Source organism: Lagopus muta, chromosome 4 (assembly GCF_023343835.1).
Source record: "Lagopus muta isolate bLagMut1 chromosome 4, bLagMut1 primary, whole genome shotgun sequence".
NCBI lineage: Eukaryota > Metazoa > Chordata > Aves > Galliformes > Phasianidae > Lagopus > Lagopus muta.
In genome coordinates, this window is record NC_064436.1 from 6626998 (window position 1) to 6649239 (window position 22242).

Consider the following 22242-nt stretch of genomic DNA (forward strand, 5'->3'; position numbering starts at 1 on the left):
AATCATTCAAGTAGGAAGGCTTTTCTGGACTCAAGTAAGGATTTTGTAATATACAAAAAAGGAGAGAGCTCAACAGAATGCTGATAGCATAGATCTGTTTCATTAATAAATGCTGGTGGTGAGATTTTTGTCAGCATGTTGGCAGGTATATTAGGAAGTGCTTTAGTTAGATATATGCACTTAGATCAATTGGAAATTTTTATAGGCAGTCTGTTTGCAAATACTACTGTGAGAGCAGTGGACCTGCTGTGTAAAAGGCTTAAAACATGGTTATTTTGTCTTTTCTTGATGCAGAACCTCGTTATTCAGAATGCTTGAGAATAAGAAAAGGATACATTTTCAGTAATTTGTTTTTTCTTGTCTTCTCTTCTGCCTCTAGTGAAAATGCCAGTCTGCTTGTTTCCAGCTATGGTTTCTTGCTTATAATTTTTATACTTTTATTAGATTATTGTGTTTTTTCCCCCAATATTTTTAGCAACTGAGATAATTTTTCCTTTGTACGTGTTGTTACTCATTTATTGCACGAGTTCCACACGCTAGTTTTAATATCATCTGTATATGTTTAGTTACATTGAATTTCCGATGGTCAGATAGTTTGAAAAGAAATAGCCCCATCTTTATAAATTTTCTTCTCCCTGCCTCTTACTTTTTTTTTGTGTAAGATAAGTAGATTTAAGACATGCTATGAATAGCTTTGGTGCATGGTGATGCTTAAAGACTGGAGCACGAGCTGTGTTTTAGATCCTGAATTGTCCAGGTTGCTTTTACAGTAGCTATTAACTCATGATGCTTTTGCGAGGAAGTCAGGTGGATGTTGTTATAACTTTAAAGATAACAGGTGGACTGATTTTGTGCAGAGGTCGGGCTCATCTTCCATTTATGGCCCAGTAGATCGTATCTCATCTAATCTGCTTGCTTTGTATTTTCATTTTAGGTTAACAGATTTTTCTTAATCAGTGTGTCCTCAAAGTTGAAAGAGTTGGAATCTCTAGCCCCACCTTACGCTTGAAAAGTATGTACAGAAGTTTTCATACACTTTCACAAGCAGCAGACAGCAATAAGCAGCACTCATTTGTTGTATCTGGGGTTCCCTGCTTGCATACTACACTGTGAGCTCGTATGCAAAAATTATGAGTTCTCTTCGCAATAGCAAGACAATAAACCACAGAAAGTTGGCATCCTTTGAGTGAAGACGGATCCTGTAGAGAAATTAAAATGTAAAGTACCACTAAAGAATATTTTCAGTTGGAGAAAGGATGAGCTGAGGCAGATGTCAAGATAAATGTATTTTACACCTCAAAAGCTGTCACAGCAGAAGTGCTAGCCTGTGGTTTGGTGATGGAATATGAAGATAGCAGATGGTGTCAGAACACAGATATCTGACAGAACAGAACTGAAGAAGCAGAAAGCTTCAAGTAACTAACAGTTTTGAGTGTGTAGGCTTTAGAAGTGAACCAAGGAAAGGCAAAATCAATATGCCACTGTTGTAGACAGTCAGTAAAAAATGTACAGTGAGTTTAACATCATCCTAACAGATCAGTCAGCAAACACCCAGGTAAGCATATTGCTTGCAAGCCTAAGGAAAGGACTAGTTGAAAGCCTGTATAGAAATGAATTTCAGTAGATCTCTCTGTGCTTTTGAGTGTAGGTTCTTCTGCAACAAGTATGTTAAAGTGGAATCAGGTTAGAATTCAAAGGTTCTTGTATTGTTTCCAGCTCATTTCTTTCTGCAGATGAAATGCTCTGTCCATTAAAAAATTAAAAAAGATTCTTTGCATTGCTATGGGCCTCTGAAATGCATAGAGATAAATATATGAGATAGTTTCCTGAACAGAACCAGTAATAAGATCCTCTCCTAACTTCCCCAAGTTGAAGACCTAGCTTTAGAGTCCTTTTTTTTTTTTTTTTTTTTTTTTTTTTAAATTAATTATTGTTTTCTTAAATGGGAAGTTTTTTGCCTTCAGCAGGCCTTTCTGAGGAGATTTGGCATCCAACAAGAAAATAAAGCCAACAATAATGTAATTCATTTAACCTTTGAACATAGTGTAATGTGAAGGCAGATGTATTCATCAGCGTAAATCTTACATGCAAAAGCAATGATTTAGTATGCTGATGTTACAGGTTATAATTCTTTATTATTTTCATAAGACTTTTGACAACTAATACACTATAATTGCAGTAAAATTAAGTGGATTGTACTAATAAATAGAACAATTTTATCTCAAAATCTAGCATCTAAGTTTGCTTCATTTTTTATCTTCTATTTTGATTATGTATAGCCAGGTAACACTACTGTAAAATTTCTTCACCGTTGTATAAACTTGTTAAAATATTCAAAAAATAACATTAGTATTTCCCCACAATAGCAATAGCAGGCTTTTTGTTTTGTTTTGTTTTGTTTTGTTTATCCTGCAGTCCTGAAGTTATGGATAGTACTATCAACTCTTGAAGTGAATGTGGAGACTATTTTAATTTTGGGTTATTAGTCTGTCATGGATGAATCTTTGGGATTTATTTCCCTCCCATGCTAAATGTGGCTTGCTCTTTGCAAAGAGCAAGCATCACCTTGGAGCGGAAATACAGGCCAGTGGTGGAAATGCTGTACTTATTTTAAATACTAAATAACTAGAGACTAGTCATATTTAAAGTGACTTGTAAATCTGGAGGTTCAAACCTGACAATAAATGGGCTTTTAAATTTGGAGCAGTTTGCATTAGCAAGTACTTCAAATGCAGAATGAAAACGTGATTTCATACCAAGAAAACAACCCCTCTTGTCAGTCAAATCACCTAACCCAAACTCCTGTTAAAATAATAAAAATTGTTATAATAAGGTATATAATAATATAATATATAATAATATATATAATAATAATATATCATAATAATAAAAAAGGTGCATGAACCTAAGCACCCTGCTTTATCTGGGTCTCAGGCCAGCACTCAGACCTCTGAATGTGCTGTGATTGATGGAAAGCTCTCCTTTGGGACTGCCATCTATGCTGCCACTTTGTGCATTGAGCCATAAGGTGTGTAGCAAAACAGCATTGGCACAATTCCTGAGAAGATGATATCCCAGACTTCAAAGAGAGCAGCTGGAAGTTTTGCCAACTCTTCTGTTCTGTCTAGGGTTTATAGGAGTTTTCCAACTGCTTTTTTTCTGAAAGCTTCAGCTATTGGGGTTTTTGCTTATTTAGGAATATCTTGTCCTTTAAAAAGGTATAGGCTTTTCTATTAAAATAAAACAAGAAATTGATGTTGTAAACACATGGAAAATGCACTTTCAGAAGGCAGTAATTAATTGCTATGCTAGTGTTTTGACTTGACATGACTTTTAAGTACTTTTGCAGGAAATAGTCAGCCTCTCTTGAGGGGAAAGGAACAAGGAAGAGGGAGAAAGTGGCTGAACAGAACTTTCTTGCTTCTGATTCATCACTGCTGTCTTTCACAGCAACCATGTTATACCTCCAATTTATACCCAGCAGATAAGAGTAATCAGGCTGTAGCCAACTTACCGTTGTCACCTCTCACTACTACTTGTGAGTGTGGGTAGAGGTAGTGACAAATCAGAACTACAAAGTTCAATTTCTAAAGAATTATTAGCTGAGAAATTCATTGCTTGGTTGCTGAAGAGAGGGAGTTGGTGCTGAATCCAGGAAGTGTGGAGCTAAGATATTTAAGGACAAGACAGGCTGCCTTGAATATCTTAGTGTCAGGAAAGGGTCCAGCCCTGACGTGAGTTCCAGACAGGAAAGATTATTATGTTGGATACTCTTTGTTATGAAGCAGATTAATGTGATTATTTGTGTATTATGGCACTTCTTAAAGTGCCACCATTGTATTTCTATATTTATGAGTTAGAGTTCCAAAGGTAAGAAATTTAAGTAGGCAGAAAACTGCTAGGACTTCTAAAAATAGTTTGCGTGAGTTCTCTGCTAAATTTGGATCTAGGACTCTATCAAAAGAGGTAAGTGCTATGTTTGTATAAAGCACTCCTACATTGCACATCTGCTGTGGCGATGAGTGTTATAGGAGGAAGAAACTGAGTAAATAGAATGCTTTTGTGTATATATTTTTCTGTTTTTATTTTATTCTGTTTTAAACACACTATAAGAATTTTATCACACGAGTACAAAAATTCTTAGTCAGATTTTGTAATTTCTGACACACTTATTTCTGGTCTTCTGTTCATAAAAGTGTTGGATCTTCCAGAATTTGTTTTTCACTGGTGTCTTTAGAACCACTGTAGAAAAAAAGCAATGCAGTGCTGCCCATACATACGTTGGATGAAAATCCACTTTTGTTATTTTTATATGTCCAAGCACAACTTTCTAAGCAATTTTCAAATTTCCTTTTCAAAAATAGTTTTTTTCTAACTAATGCTGCTGATATGATTATTTAACAGCTTTAAAATGCCAGAGTCACAAAATACAGTGCTTTGTTATCTAACAACTGTATGTATTCAGAGTGATTCAGTGATCTCACACTGCCAGAATAACTCTTTGTGCAAGGCTGAGAGAAACAGAAAATACTCCATTTATTTGTAGAACGCTTGTCATCCAGGTTGGCAGGCTTAATCACCAAGAGAGACTGATAAGTAGAGGCTTGGAATATGAACATGGAAAAGACTGCATGGTTCTACAAAAATTTCTGAAATAAGAAAGTACGTACATTCCACCGTATTTGTACAGTACTGTATTGTAGTTATTAATATTAAAAAGATGGTGATGGATTTAATGACCTATTGCTAAGATGTTGAAAGTTGCTGTAGTATAGAGTGATCTGCATACTTGAAATAGTAGGCAGCAACACAGTACTGTTAACATGAGTAAACCTTCACCTACTGATCTGTGCAGATGTTACTCAATGAAAATGTTGGTGAAATGACTTGAAGGCAGTATGAATTCAATACACGGGCTTCAGCAGTCTGGAGAAATGGTCCAATAGGAACATTGTGAGATTCAGCAAAGGGAAATGCAGAGTCCTAAAGCTGGGAAAGAATGACCTACTGCAGCAATGGCTGATTGGAATGCAGATTTTCAAGAAAAGGTCCTGGGCTTCCAAGTGGTTGAAAAATTGAACGTTGGCCAGCAATGTGCACTTGCAAAAAAGAAAAGCAGCAGTCTCTTGGACTGCATTAGGAAGAGCGTTGCTGTCAGACTGAGGGAGATGATCCTTCTCCTTTATTCAGCACAAGTGAGACACATCTTGAGTGCTGGCACCAGTGCTGGGCCTCCCCAGTGACAGAGAGGTGAAGACATAATGGAGAAAGTCCAGTAAAGGGCTATGAAGATGTTCAGAGGATTGGAGCATTGGGCATGTGGATAGAGGCTGAGAGTTCGGACTAAACTAGCTTGGGGAAGAGAATCTTATTAAGATTACTCGATCAGTAGGGAGTAATGAAGATGAGTGAGACTTCTGTCAATGTATCCAGTGATGTTAGGAGAGGCAGTGGGTGCAGAACGAAGAACAGAAGATTTTGTTTGAGATTTTTTTGCTGAAAAGGTGGTCAAGCAATGGAGCAAGTTTCACAGCAAATCTGTGAGATGTCAATCTTTGGAGATACTCAAAACCCTGACTGAGCATGATCCTGAGCAGCCTTACTATAGCTGACCCTGTGAGCAGGGCAATGGACTAGGTCATTTTTCAACCCCAACCACATTGTGATTTTGCGAGTTCCAGCTTATAATGCTAATTGCTTTATATTGGATGATAATTTGACTATAGTTTTTGACAGAAAGATAAGACTTCAAAATCATGTTATATGCTTATGTTATATGACATAGAATAGTTTCCATCAACCATTGGATTATTTGAGCAAATTCTTGCATGTAAATCTACATGGGATTGTTTTTAGTTAAGTTGCAGTACAAAAAGCATATTTTATCTTTGATATATAGAAAGCTGTTCATGTTTCCTTGCACGTTTTCATTCTTCTGTGCGAAAGTATTGTCAGAGGTCTTTAGTTTAGGAAGCCAGGTGAGATTACTGCTGGTGACAAAGCTGATTTGTGAAGCAGGCCCACTCGGAACATCTGGTTAGAGGAATGGAATAATTTCTGCTGCTTTTCCAGCTTTATTATGTTATTACTTTTCCTTCTGAGTTTGCTTGTTAAAATGAAAAATGGATTTCTTCCTTTTGTGGGCAGACTGATTGTAATGTACTGTTAGTATTTGAGTGTTGCCACTACTGGACTCATGAATTTTTAAGAAGTTAAACATAAGGGCACAAATAATACCCAGTCAAAAGTTGGTTTGTACATCAGAGTATTCACAGATAACATTCCCCCTATTTGCTCATTCCTCATCCAGCTTCTCTCCCCACTGCATTGCTATTATCATTTCAAAGGATAAAAGAACAGAGAGAATTTACAATATGCATTTCTTTTTCACTTTCTCTGTCATAAAATGCAAACAACTTTATTTTCCACAGGGCTATTGCTGGTTTGCTTTTAATCAAACAAATATCATACCCATTAATTATTGTTTGATTTAATTATTAATTGAATGATTGAGAAATAGTTTTTGGTGGTTCACGAAGATGCCTCTTGAGCTGCCCAACAAAGTTATAAATAAAGCAGGATGTGAGAAAGTGGTACTTCAAAAGTTCCGTGTTAATGTTAATATGAAAGAACTCTCTATGAGTTATTTGCATTAACTAAAGATGACCTGAGATCAAAGTCAGAGCCCATTGGAGTTTGAGCTTCCAAGGTAGCCTAGTTCTGAGATGTCTACCGAAATCTTCCAGAAATGAAATATAAGCTACTGTAATGGGCTATCAAAACTGTCAAGCTGGCTCAGCAGAATGAGTGATGTGTTTAAGTCTGATCGTTATTCAAAAGCTCCATGAAAGTAGAATAGATGCATCCAAATGGCCACAAGCGACTTCTGTATCCAGTTATCAAAAACAAGCTTAACAAAAACTGTCAAGTGCTGAATTGTGTTTTTCTATCACACCGTAATTTGATAAAATGATTACCCTTAAGGAGGACTTTGTATGTAGATTAATAAATAGCCATACAAAGCAGTAATGAATATCAAAAGTAAGTAATTCCAGTTCTAGCTTTCTTGCGAGAAATTTAAATGCTACTTTAGTCAACAATTCTTCAACAGTAGTATAAAGTGTGCTGGCACAAAAGGTGAGGGTTTGATAGACTGTAAGTACTCACAAAGCTGGTCTTGTAGAAAATCACTGAAAATGTAAAATTAATTAGTGTAATTTTGATCAGCGATTCTCTCTCAGTAATAGTTTAACTGGAATTAATAATCAGCTGCTTTTTCTATCTTCTAATGTATGCTTCTAACTTAATGCATTAAAAATACAACTGAAAGTTTTGTTAGAGAGCCTTGCTGCAAGCTCTCATGTCTTTAAAATAAAGGCAAGACAAGCTTATGGAAAAGAAATATAATTAAAGTAATGGAAGAAACTGAAGAGGGTGGGTGAAATAAGGACAGCAAAGATTTATCTTTTCTCTCCCCTTTAAAATCCAAAGCACTGGGGAGACTGAAGCCAGAGAGCAACCCAAACCACTTTTTAGCTCATAGCAAGTTACTTCTAAAGTGCTCAGCTAAAATTTCTGTTTTCTAGGCCTTTTGGAGATCCACTGAGACTAGTTCTCTGTGTTTTCCAGTCTTAGCACAGAGTAGATTGAACGGAGATAAGAAGCTAAGAAAACACAGTAAATGTTATTTTCTGTATTTGATGTAGGTACTGCGGTCTTACATTTCCAGGTCCACTAATAAGTTTCGTAGTAACATGCTGTTTTTCTTCGTGTACTTTATTGTGAATTTGTAATATAAAGTGCTTTCATTTTGGAAAAACATGAGATTTTAATCATTTAAGAAGGAAAAAGATGCAAGTTGAAAGGGTAAATGTATATGTCCTCTAAAAAAAAAAAAAACCAAAAAAACAGATGGAGTGAAAAAAAATCTGAAATACATTGCCTTAAAATGATCTTATGAAATATTACATATTGGGAGTTAAATTACTGTTGTTTAATATTTAGATAGGTTCAAGAACAGAAATTCAAGATCCAAGGAGTGCTTGTGAAGCGTTCTGACAGACATGATGTTTGTTACTGAGAGCAATTCAAAAAAGGAAGATTTTGCATTTTGATGAGACAGTAAGAAGCATGTAAAGAAAGATTTTACAATGAGTCTAAAGTGAAAGATGCTTCTCTGTTTTATTTAATTTCCAATTGAAGTTGGATCTTTTGGAAGATAGCCAGGAGCTGGCCTGAACAGTTCCTGTGGGACCCTTTCAGCTCAGGATATTCTATTATTCTATTTGCCATACTGAATGTCTCACATGTACTACTGATAATAATTTTGCACTGCTACTCCAGTGGCTTTCAATAGATGGCAATTATATAGTGCAATGTATGTTACATGGATAAATCACACCTTCAGACTTTGGCTTATTAGTCATGGATTAAGCTAAGGTAAAGGATGGTTTTAACCTTATCAAAAAATTGATAGTTTGCGTTGTTATTAAGATCAATCCTTATTTCACTTACTAAAACAAGCAGAACTGCAGTGTTTTGTAGAAGGTACTTCCTACGACATGTGTCTTTTGTTCTCTGTATGAATTCAGAATTTCATAACTGCGAATTTTTCCTATGGAAAAGCTGCTATCAGGAGAAGTTGTTTGGTTTTTTTTTTTTTTTTTTTTTTTAAGCGATCACATAAAGCAAAATGTTATTAAAATTTACTGCTTTGTTGCAGCAAGGAAATACAAAAGGAAAACATTTTGACAGGAAAACAAAAAAAGTACAACAAAAAACCAACTACTGGAAGTAACTTTTTATGTGACATCAGATCTGACTGAAATAGAAGAAACAAAGCGAAGGAAATTGTATTTATTAAATGATTATACTCTACATGAAAGATCTTGGAGAAATATAGTAAAAAGTACAATAAAGCTTGAAACTGAAGCTCTATTCATATTTTCACAAGGATCTGTACTGAAAAAAACACCAGTGTCATAGTATCTATTCTTATTAATTTATTTATTTTTGCTTTGGAATGAAAAGAGAATTAAAAATGTTTCCAGTGACCAATATCTGTCATCTGTATTTCATCCATGAATTAAAAATATTTTAAAACAATATAGCAATTAAGCTTGGATCTGAAGTTTAAGCCTGATTGCTATTTTATCTGCAAAAACTTTCAAAATGACTTAAAATGTTATGGTAATAATTTCTTCTTTTATGTTATGTGCATGAAACAGGTATATATTATGCATGGGAAAAGCATATGTTTTTCTAGCAGAAAAAGGAAGGTGCATTGCAGGACTTCTGTAACAACTTGCTGTGTTTTCAGTGTTGGACATCTAGAGCATCACTCCTGACAACATTAGATCAATAAATGACTTCAGTGTTGTCTATCTGCCTCTTGAAACAGGTAGGCTAAATACCAAAGCTTGGAGGTAAATTGTCACTGGTGAGAAAAATGGTCTTGGGAGGATGGCAGAGCACGGTCCTTGCAGGCCTCAGCAGAGGAATATGGGAAAGCACTGCATGATGCATTTATAGCTGCTTTTTTTTTTTTTTCAGTATCTTGTTCCTTAATGAATTTCTTCAAGGCATGATTTTGGCTGGCTTGACATAAGCCTGAAAGTCAGTTTTTTTCCTTTAATTTGATCTGATCAGTTGTTGTATGGAAGCATGTTTTGCCATGTTCCAAGTAATTGTCCTTGAACAACAAATACGTGTGCTAAAAAGTTCAAATGCCTTGAACAATATGTAAAGCATCTCCAAAAAGAGCAGATAGTTTTGTTAAGTGTTCAACTCCTGCAGATCCGGCTTTTTAACTTAAACTTCAAAGTAATGAAGGTTGAGATGGCACTTTCACTGTCTCAGTTTTAGTTGTATGATCATAAATAGCAGGTAAAAGTTAGACATGCAGTAATAATTTCTGTCAGAGAGTTCACAAAACCAGAAGATGGATGCATTGAACCTAATGCCCTGAGTCATCGTTATGACTTAATATACTAAATATACTCTTTGCTTTAATTAAAATAAAATCTTCACCCGGGTTTTTGGATATTTCCTGACAAATTGTTTTCTTACGTTGCACTACTTTCCTCTTTTTGGAAATTTGGAATGGAAACTTCTTAAAATAGAAGCTTCTTTTTTAATAGTAATTGCACAACATGAAGGGCAGAATGGAGAATCCTGTTACTCGATTAGACCTTTAGTGTTCAAATAAATAATGGCAACAGTAATAACAATTTATGCCCTCCAGTGTTTTAACTTGCCACAAGAGACCCACAGCTGAAAATAGCAAAGGTGAAATATTTCCTTCAAATGGACCAGTGATGCTGAGCATACTTGGAGTGGGGGGTGTGTGTGGGAAAGGTAAGAAAAAAATTGCCAGCGGTGCTGATAGGAAAACTCATATGAACTTTAGCAAAGATTATTCTGCAAATGCCATTCTAAACAGACATACCTCTATGAACAGTAGCCTGACATTTATGACTATACTAAATAATGCAACAAAAGACTTTTCAAGGTTCATGTGAACCTTTCCACATGCATACTTTGCAGTTTCTTCAATTATTTACTATGTTTAGAAACATCTCAGTAAATCAGGCTTTTTGAGACACAAAGCAAATATTAACTGCTTAGTTACATGAGCATTTTGAGTTTGTGTTGGAGAAATGATGTAAATTCTGTGTGATTTGTGGTTTTACAAAACAGTGAAGCAACTACTTTTCCATTTCTACCAGTAGAAACCAAATAACTTGATGTATTTTTGTGAGGTTTAAGTATCTGGAACTTCACAGTCATATTCCATTAGAACGAGTGGAAGAGAAATGAGTAGCTGATTCACTATGGTTGTGTGCTAGTGGCCGTGTATTTCTTAAAATCAGAATAAAATTTCCTCCTCGTTGGGAGCAGAGTGGATAAACCAGAATGAAATTTTATTGCACTTAATTGATGTTTCTTACTGATAGCGTTATAACTGAGAAATTTGTTACACTGTGTTCATAGATAAGAGGCTGTTACTACCATGCTTTAGTCTGACCAAAGTTAATGAGATGTCTATAATTAACTGTTTCATAATTAGTAAATTCTTTGTGTTTTTACTGTATTAATTTCACTTTGTATGAGAGCCTGTATGTATTTAAGAAGTACATGAATGTGGGCTACAGGGATTTTGTTGATATGTAATCTATTCAGCTATGGTTAGTGATATTGTAGATATTCTATGAATTGCTAAAAGTTGGTAAAAAAGAAAAGAAGTTACACAGAAATGTTTTCTGGAGAAATTACAGTACGAGTGCTTTACCCCTCTGTTTTTGAGAACATAATTGGAAACTATGAAGAATACAAAACCCTTTCACTCGTGAGCAAGAGTATAAATATTGTGCCAATGAACTATGGATTCAGCATTTGTTGAAGTAAGTCTTTCTCAAAGTAAATTAGCGCAAGGTAAATTTTCCATTGCCGTGGCTAGCATGCTGACAGCATCACCAACTCAGCTAATCTAAGTGGTTCTAAATGTGTTTAGTTTTGTGCTATTCAGGCTCCTGTGTGCATCAGTCTGCAGCTTGCTAATGAAAGAAATGCTGCTTTCTTTTGTAGTAGGTGGGCAGTGAGAAGCAATGCTCTTCTTTCCAGAAAGCCTACACCTGACCAATGTCAAGACCATAGTAATTCTTTGAACCATACTAAGGTATTCCCACATTACACATCTACTTAAGAATATTTTGGGTCATAAGTAGGGTTTCTGAAACTGCTGAAGATTTTGATTTTAGAATCTTTTTTCTTTAAGCCCCTAAAACTCTTCAGAAAACTTTGTTGCTTGGAAAAGTTGTGTTAAAGATTTTAGTAACTTGCTGTAGCATTGCTTTTAAATGAAGTAGATCTTGGCTGTTCCTTTAGAATTTGAGATGATCTCAGCTGTCTTAATAGGTGCATTTGTTCTGTGCATTGTGGTACCTACCTTCAATAACTTCTCTCTTCTTTCTCTCTTCTGTTTGCTAATTTGGGAATTAGTATTGCAGCTTCTCTATGGTGTAGCAAGTCTGATAATGTTACAATGATTTACTAATTTAAAGAATTATTCTAAGGTGTAGAAAACACTGATAACTATAAAAAAAATTATAAATAATAAAACAAAATAATTCCTTTTTGGAAAGAGACAGCCTTCTGCAGAAGTTGTAACAAGTCCTTTTTTTTTTTTTTTTTTTTTTTTTCTCCATTAATTAAGAAAATCTAGAGATCGTCTTTTGAGAATTATTACCTTGAAGGCCATTGTTAGGAAGATTTTTTGGTTCCTGCATAATGAACTGTTTAATATATCTACTAGAAAGATGTGCTCCTTTGCTGTTAAAATTCTAATGGATCGTAAAAATATTTCACAAAACAGAACTATTACCTTTTGTGTGTTTTTTAGAAAGCTTTTGAAAGCTCTACAAGAGTCAGAAACTCACTAAGGATCTGCTCATTTGGGTGATCCAAATACAAGTTTGGAAAAGAACCGGTGTGTAAGCTCAAGCATATCAAACGATTCTCTGTTGGCCTCAGACAACAGGAGAGGATGCAGTCCATGTTTTCAGAACTTGTGAATTTCTCTTTCTCTATTGTGATTTTCTCATTCTCTTTGAATGGTTTATAAATAGTGTTCTGTTTCATGGTAACTTTTTAAAAGAAATTGATTTTCTACTTGAATTTTTATCAGTATCAAAGGGAACAATTTTCTAAATATTCAGTGGCTTGCCCTTCCCCCTGACTCTCTCTGTAGTAGAATACATCAGAGCAAAACCCATAAACCATCCTTTCTAAAATATAATGGAGTGTGACTGCTAATAATCATATATCTCAAATACTGAAACGGTTCTTTATAATTCTTTGAAAATCTCTCAGTATCCCTGGGGAAGATGTAATCTGTATCAGAAAATCCAGTAATATTTACCTCACATCCTTGTTGTCTTTATAGATAGTCTTAAGTATTAAATATGTGCAGACACAGCTTAGTGTCAAGGATTAAAATTTAGTTGTACAAACAGATTCTCATAATTCAGGGATTTGTAGGACAAGATTCTTTTGCTTACAAATTTGCTTTCTATGTGAACTGTTCTGGAAATTCAACAAAATTAATTTGTAACCAAGTGTACAAAATAATTTATTTAAATCTCAAGTAGAGAGTGGCCAAGGCTAATGGAGCTGACCACTGAATCTAGGTTCCTATCTGTAAAACAAAGTAACTGTACAAGTAAAACAACAGAAGATAAAATTGAGTTTGGGGAGAATATTTAAGACCTCCAAAACTATTTTATTGCAATATACTATGTTGGATCAATTAAAGAAATATAATCTTTTGCTAACATTTCATGTTGAAAAGTTATCAGAACATCCTTTTCTGCAGTGAAGAAGGAGTGCAAAGTAATTTTGCTGATAATGGGTGCACATTAAGTAAGGAAAAAAAGCAAAGCAACATGCCTTCTTTATTTCCTTAACCAGTCTGATATTTCAAAATGTTGAACTTGGTATTTCTGTCTTAGCTAGTGAATGTGGGATTTCTTAAAATGAAAGTTAGGTGGCTGAATTGAACTGGAAGCATTCAGTTTACTACAAATGATGTAGGACAGCATAGTGACCTGAGTGTTTTTTTTCTTTTTTTTTTAAAGGAATTAATTTTCTCAAGGATTAGTTCAGATTGCTGAAGGCTGTGTCAGATTCGTTATGAATATGCCTGATAGCTGCACTCAGTCTAAATAGGCAAAGAATAAATAAATAAATAGTAACATGACTATCAGTTTGTGAAACGTCAGTTTTAATTTCTTGATTGGCTCACCAATCTCTCTTCTTCCAAGAAAGGACAGGAAGGGAAAAGCAACAGTTATTTTTGATATGCCCTTAGGTAATTATATTCTTATTCATCAGACAAGAATGTGTATGCTTGACTGAACAATCCAGAAATTAAAAGCTGCTGCACTTACTTGAAAGGCATGTTTTCTTTTGGGGTTTGTGACACCATTTAGAATAATCTTTGTCTCATTTTAGCTATGATCCTCTCTTGGGGAATCAAGAAGGATTGCTTCTTTTAGCATTATTGATGAAGATATAGCTGATCAAAAGTGTAGTAGTGTATTTTAACTTCCAATTAAATTTCAGTATAGAAGACAGGAGTAGCACGTGTCACAGCATCATGCTAGGCTGGTTTGCCTGTTAGAGCATACTAGGCCAAGTGACAGTTTCACCCACAGACAAAGGATGGTGTGGGTGTTGGGGCTGGTCTCTGCAGTCTAATATCCCCTTGTGTGTGTGCCCTGGGGAGCTGCCAGACATCAAATGGAGACAGGGACACAGGGACAAGTGGCTTCGGTCACATCTCCATAGGAAGAGTATGACGAGCCCATTCAAGAAGCAGAGGAAGAGGAGGTAGGACTCCAGCTTTTCCTTTCCTCTTCTGGACTTCTTGCTGTCATCAAGTTTGGATGCCTTGATGTTTGCCAGCTCCTGAATCACCAGCAAAAACTCTCCCTTACAGACTTGCTTGTTGTCTGGCTCATGTATTTCCTATTCAGGATATTGACAAAATTCACATTAGATAATATTTCTGAGTAGTTTTTGCATTCTCAACTTGACAGAGAGGGTTAAGTTTTGTGCTTTCTTGCTGGAAGTTTTTGTTGTTGTTGGTTTTGTGTTTTTTTTTTTTTTTCACTTACGTAAAATTAATTTGATCTTAGTAGCTCACTAGCTTTCTAGTCTCCAAAGCTATATTATCACCAGCTTAAAATAAACTACACACTGATTGATAGAGTGTCAGGGAAAAATTTTTCTCATCTGACTGGAAATGCATTGTTTGCCAGAAGTGAGCATTATTTTTATTTATTTGTTTATTGCCAGCCATTTCTTTCACTACCATTTTATTCCACTCCAATCGCTCAGATGTTAAGAGATTTGTTTTGGTACAGCTATGCGGGGTAATAGCTTACTACTGCTTTTCCTGTGTTAAAACGCTGCATGCACAGAAGTGCTTGAACTGAATGTTTATGAATACGTGTTCAACTCCATGTATTTGATAACAAATTGGAAGTCAAACCCAGATATGTGCAGAATAAAGCCTTCTGCCTGTTGCTAGTTCACGGTGTTATCGTTCATCTGCCTTACCACATAGCATGCTTTGCAAGTAAGATATTTTCACAGCAGTCTACAGGCAGATCTTTACGGCTGGCTTTCTGTTGTGTTCTGATTCAGATCTGAGCTTTTAGTGCAGCTCATCTTCTAGAATGTCCTTTATCATGAGGAGAAAGGGAGAGATGACTGCTCTGCATTTTTTAGATGAAACGTGTTGTGGAGTTTTACTGAGACTAAAGTCTCTTGATAACTGCTGAGCTTACATGAAGCAGGAGGGAGGGAGGAGAAAGCTTGATATTAAATACAGTAGATAAAACTACACGTAACCTTTGAAAAGGAAGAACTGTATAACACCTAAAATATTATATTTAAACAGATTGCCTTTTGTATTTGATGTTAGTGAAATGAACCGATTTTTGAAATTAAGCTTGATGAGACATGTGACTTTTCAACAGGAGTGAGAAATACTTTCATTACATCCAGGTAGAAAATGGATTTTTATTTAATGTGAAAGGTGACGTGTAGTGTTTCTTTAAATCTGTAGTTGGAAGCAGAATGCATCTCCTCGTGCTGTACAAAAATCAATTTACCAAAGCAGAAGTGTATTCTAGACTGTAAAAGAGAGTGGAAACAAAGCAGTTTTGGAGGTAGCACTTTGTACTAACTGCCATATGTTTAATTGTAAATTTGTAGAGGAAAGCCTTTGTTGCCCCTCGATTTTAAGCAATAAAATAATAAAATTAAACTAAAAAAAAAAGTGGAAAATGTACAGCAAAAAATAATAGGAAAAGAAAAATAATTATATTTTGAATTAGAAATAAAAAGGGTGAGAAAAGAAAATGCTGAGGGAAAAGAGGAAAAAAAGAGGAAAACAGATATGTCTGTACCCCTACTATGCACTCTAAAATCTGTATAGCATCTACTGAATGAGGAAGAAAGTTGCTGGAAGATATACTGGCACTGACATTAATTTCTCTGAGTATACTAAGAATTCATTCTGCTGTGTGTACTAGGAACTGATCCAGCTCCCATCCGTTTTCTAGACTTCACTGCTGGCTGCAAATCATAGATACTGCTCGTACCAGAATTCTTGCTTCCTTACATGTGCCTCTTCATATTCAGGAAAGCCATCAGATCAACCCTAATCATATCACAGGGTATGATATCGCTGCTCATCATACAAATTGACCTCGTGTAAGTTTTGTTGGAATAATTTGGGTGGTTTTCTGCCTGTGCGTATAAACAGCTTCCCAGGTTACAACCTGTGCTGGTTCAGTGAAAGCCTGAGTACGCCTTTCTGACAGCTCAGTCAGGTGAACTGCTACATCTCTGAGGGAGAAGAAAAAATGTTTTGAGAGAGATTGAAAAATGTTGCATTTAATCTTTTCAACAAGAAGCCATCAATCCATTGCCTTTGGGGAGACACTGAGAAAACTTCAGAGTAACGGAAGATGATTTACATTTGATAGCTTAAATATAAGAGCAGAGAAGATAGGCCATTATAGTGATGAAACAACTTCCATTGTTACTTGATCTACAAAAAAATATCTTCTAAGAGGATTGAAGGTTGATAAATAATCTGTAGCTGCATCATTCAACTACTCTTTTTTACAAATTATAGCCTTCATGTAAAATTTAAACCTATCTTCTATCTTTTTACCATGACTATTTAGATACTATAAAAAAAAAACAAACCTAATTCATAGCTGTGGGGTTACAGAATGCCCTATCTTTTTGGTGAGTGCTTTGCTGGTTACAGTTACCAGGTCTCACTGCAACAAGATTTCTTATCTTCTATCTTATTTTAGAGTTTTTACACTGAGAAGCAGGTAATAGATGTATATTATTCTTATAATTATTCTTATACATGCACGTATTTGCAAAAACACAATCAGTATGCTGAACAAGTTGCTGCCACTGGAATATCAAAAGATCAGAAGTTTCACTGTACTGGTATGAGACATTTGTTTTGCTTACACTTTACCCTTTTAATATTGTACCCCATTTTTTTTTTTCCTGCCTGTTTCATTGACTATACTTATTTTAAACCTGTATAAAATCTGAATTTATATATTGATTTCTAATTTTAGTTCCTTTGCTGAAACTGGAACCCCTACAGACTTGCAGAGGACTTAAATTGATTAAGTACAATGGCAGAATTGTAGAAAAATATGACTATCTGATGCTATGTTAGTAATTACTATTAAAAAGGTAATAGAACTTGCTGAAGTGAGCATTTCAATTGTTATTGAACAAATCTATTCTTTATCTGTAGTATTTTTCTTAAGACAATAGTAGTTGTGTTTCATGGACACAGCTGTTGGTAACTTTTAAAGGGTAAATTAGGTGGGAATGTAACAGTATTGTGTCTGTAAACTTGTTTCTGCACTTATGCTGCCATTAATGACACTTGTCTACTGGTTTCACTTAGGGTAGATGCATCTCTATGGATCATCCCTCTCTTTCCTGGCCAGGGAATCCTGCAGTTCATGGTTTCCCAGCATCAGTTAGACTTGAAGAATCTTCTTCCCTGAGAATATATCTACCTCACAGTGTGGACACTGTCACTTCTGCCCATGCAGACTTTAAAGTGGAAACTTGAGGTTTGCATGTGGGAAAATTTTGGCTGGGTTGATTGTGTTCCAGTTCAGGTTGGGAATCTCTGTGCTTGTTAGCACTGAGACTGTGAGAACATGGCAGTGGTGCTTTATGGGCTACAAAGTGTAGACTTAGTTATTTGGGTCTCTGTCAGTTCTGTTTGGGTCTCAGTCAGTTAAGGGATCTTTTTGCTGCTATCTAGACATGATTTGAGGTTGGGTTTTTTTTTTTTTTTTTTTTTTTTTTTTTTTTTTTTTAAATGGAATATGCTTTAAATCTTTGCAAAGTCCAGTCTGCAGTGAGTTTTTTCTGTTCATCCAGGCACAAGTATTTTTACATTTTTTGTGCTAATAGTTTATGAATGTGATCACATATATGCCATATTACACTTGACTCTGACTAGAACTGAGAAGGCTCATTTGCTCATACTTTATGTTCTTCCTCGTCTTTCAAAATCACTGTTAACTTGTGATTAACATTGTTTTCTGCACTATATAGAATACTGAATTTGCTGTTTAGACTGGAAGAACCAACACAAATGATATCTCTTAAATTGTAATTGACTGTGTGCTAGGAAAAGCTTTTAAAAATTTCTGTCTGATGTTGACTTGCATCTTCATCTCTGAAATATTTCAGATTATCCATTCTCCTGTGTGTCCTTACTTCAGAAAAGCTCTTTTTTTTTTTTTAATCATCACTCTTCGTTTTGAAACGTAGTCTTTGAATACCAATGAACAAAACAATGTTTTTGATTGGCAGCTGTAATTTTAAAAAAAGCACCTCTCTTTCAGGGAATTGTTTGTAATGGCTTAGAATATTTGCTTTCTTATGATTCAGCACCATTTCCCACAAGCGATACAATATTTCTTAAGAGGTTTGCCTTGTCAAACATTGTTAAAATATAAATAAAATAAACAAAATGGTTTTGAAGCTACTGGGTACCAGTAATGGCTTTTTGTCTTAAATGTGAAATAAATATGAATTTTACCTAAACTTTACCTGAACTGCAGGTTTTTCTCAGGCTACACAAAGTGACAGTTATATTCCTATGCTGTTCACTACAGCTTTGTCTGGCTTTAAGTTTTGGAGTCAAGGGGCTGCAAGTGATTCCTATGGATTTCGTGTTAAGAAGTGGTTCATAAATTATGGATGAAGTGGGACAGTTATTAGTATTTAAAGACAATTCTTGAAGATAAATATTAATAGGTGTAAAAACCTGAAGGAATTCCAAACAAAACCTTTCTGAAATAGGCCAATTAAGCAAAGTTTGTATGATTCAATAAATATTGCTACTGATACTGAAATGGTGGGTTAATGATGTATGCACAGATATGGGCCATATCCTGATATCCTGCCTGTTATTTATACAGAGAAATGAATTCTCATAGCATAACTCCTTGACTGTTAAGTGAGTTTTCAGAGTTCATTTTCCCAGTAGTGATTTCTACGCAAGCAACTTGAGTGAAATCTTTGCACCATTCACTTACCTTGTTTGCTTTAACCTTGGTCTGAGGCAGATTTATGTAAGAGAGAGAGATGCCCTTGAAGAGGGATGGCCAAGAAATAACCCAAACCAGGCAAGCATGGATTGTCAGCAACTCGGTTGTTAGAACTGCTATGTCCAGTAGAAGAGATCAGTGTAATGTCCTCTCTCAAAAGCTTGCATAAACTTGTTTACATTTTACAGATGATAATTTTTTAAAAAATTTAAAACATTTAAAAAATGTTTCAGTTCTAAGGAATAGCAAAATGGAAATATTCCCAGTTGAATGAATATGCAAACTCTTAAATAAGGTCAATGCAAAGTGAGAGAGAATAAAGAGGTAATTAAAGGATTTGATAAATGCAAGTACAGTTGGGCCTGCTATTCATCTCTGCTACTCTTGCTATTCTTTTCCATCTGATGTTGTGAAATAAGTAACAATTATCCTACCTGTCCAGTCCAAGCTGAAGCTTTGTCTAGATATTCCAACCTTCTCCTTGCTTTATGTGCACATTCTGCAAAATATGAATCTGTTCTCATTTTACACAGAATATTAGTATGAAGATTTCTCTTATGCTCTTTTTTTTTTTTTTTTTTTTTTTTTTAGGCTATCTGATTGTATTGCCCTACAATCAAATGGCATTTGAGATGCATGGGAGATCTGTGTGCTACTAGGTAAGGATTTTGTGATTTTTTGATGAAATTGCTGTGTCAACCCATTATTTCTAAAGCTTAGAGAAAGAAGTTTAACATTGTTTTAGAATAATTCTGGTTTTGTGAGTTCTCAAAGATTGTTTCAGATAATTTATCCCTACTTACACGAGCTAATTCTTCCTTTTTATTTTTGGTGAATTGAGCACAGTATGCTAGAGATCTGATATGCAGAGACTGAAACAGTAATTACAGAGTCAATGTGCGGAGCCTTGTGATATGATGCCCTTACTGTGAAGCATTCTGTTTTGTCAGTAAGCTTCCATCAATACTTGGCAGGTCATTTCTGCAATTTTAATATTTCAGAATATGAACTAGACGAAGTCAGTAATACCAAATAGGAGCTGCTTTGCATCTGAAATTGACAAATCCTATTTTGAAAGCATGCATGAACATGAGGATCAAACTTAGATTTTAACATTTACATTTTTTTTGGAATTGGAAAGTGTCTGATCCACTTCTAATTTACCTGTTGTTAATTTCCTGAATCTTTCCTAATCCCTTGCAGCTGAGATGTCCTCACCATTGGAGAAGCAATTAACAAAATCCCTGACTGGAGTCTATGAAGCATCTGTTAAGGAAGTATAAAAGGTTAACTTAAATCCCAGCACACAGTTGTCAGACTAGAACAAATCAGCATGGAGAATTACCTGGAGGCACCACAAGGGTAAGGTGGAGCATATGTGTGGTAAAAAGGTTGTTTATGACTAGCAGAATTAATTTTCCAGGATGAGAAGGTCAGACATGCACAAATGAAGGCTGTCTGTGATGAGTAGAGGCTGTTTTAGGCTCTGGATTTCACCTGGCAAGCACCAAGGTATATTTCATTGGTGTATCCAAACTCAAAACACTTAAAAGTTGTGATTTCACAGGTGCCAATAAATGTTGTCTCCTTTGTACCAGGTTCATTGGATTAATCACAGTGATGCTTAAGACAGTTATTTCTTCTTTCTTTATTTAACAGTATAAACTCTTTTAACCCTCCAAAATGGAGTACTCCTGTCTGTGTCATGTCAATGCAAGATGAAGTTTTTGTATAAAAAAAATTAGACTTACTGTCTAATTCCAGCATTCAAATATAGTAGGCTCTGTATTTGTTGTAACTGAAAGTGTCTTTGTTAAATTAATCAAGCATATAAATGTATGATAATTGTAAAATGTTGGAAACGTTCAGATTGGGTCTTCATATGATATAAATAAGCATTATTCTTCTATTGCTACTGCTGATTAAGGTAGGTATGTACTACCACATACTCACTCCCACCTTTTCCTATGGTAAAGCTTGATTCCGAGACACTTGGTTGATATCCAAAGGATGTGTACTAGCGTGCGATTTTGTCTAAACTGTGTTCTACATTTGTAATATTTTGTACTTAACACTGGCATATATATATTTTTAAAGAGTAAGCACTCACGCATTAGCTTGTGTATGTTAGCAGAGTTGAAGCTGGCATAACAAAAATGTGAATTTGCTAGAAATAATTCAGAAAGAAAAGCTACCGAAGAGACTGGAGATTGATAGGAATAATTAGTGGAAAAAGAATAAATGGTCTGGTTGTACCTTTTTCATGCAGGCAAAACTGAACAGAAGATTATTTATTTGATTTTGGAGGAGTGAGGAACAACAGCCAAGAAAGGAGATGTAGCAGTCAGGGAAGAAGTTACTCAAGAGATATGATAAATGTCTCATATGCTTGAATACAGAAAAAAAATTTAAAATGTGGTTGAAAGCAACATAATTAAAGTAAAAGGTTAAGTTCACTACAGCAAAACTAAGTATAAAAAGTAGATGAAAAAAGAGAAAAAATTTCCATGGCAATAAAATTAATTAGGATGTGGAATGGGAGCCCCAGTAAAGCTACAGAGAATCCATTGCTGGGATAATTAAAAGTGTAACTGTACTAATTGTTAAACAATGTGAAGCAGAGAAAAGACAAGCATTTGGAAGAATGGAGTAATGAACCATGGGCATTCATTATCTCTGATCTGTGTGTGCACGTATGATTAAGGTGACAACTGAAAAAGATATATTGTGCTCATGGAGTTGTTCCCTGGAAAATGAAACGTTAGACTTCAGAACTTAAGTTGAAACTTAAGACTTTAGTCTCATCCTAATTCTGTTACTCCTTTTTTTTAATTATTTGTTTGCTTTTGTTCACATTTAAGGTGCTTAATGCAATTCGAGACAGATTTTCAGTGTACTTTTCAGAATGTATGTTCCATTTGGGAGCACTGCTACAAACTCATGGACCCAGACACTTATGGTCTTTCCCTGCTAAATACTAGGGTACCAACAGCGATATGCTCAAACCTGTTTTGCACAAAATTAATTTTGTTGAGTGCAAATCCTATGGCTTTAATTT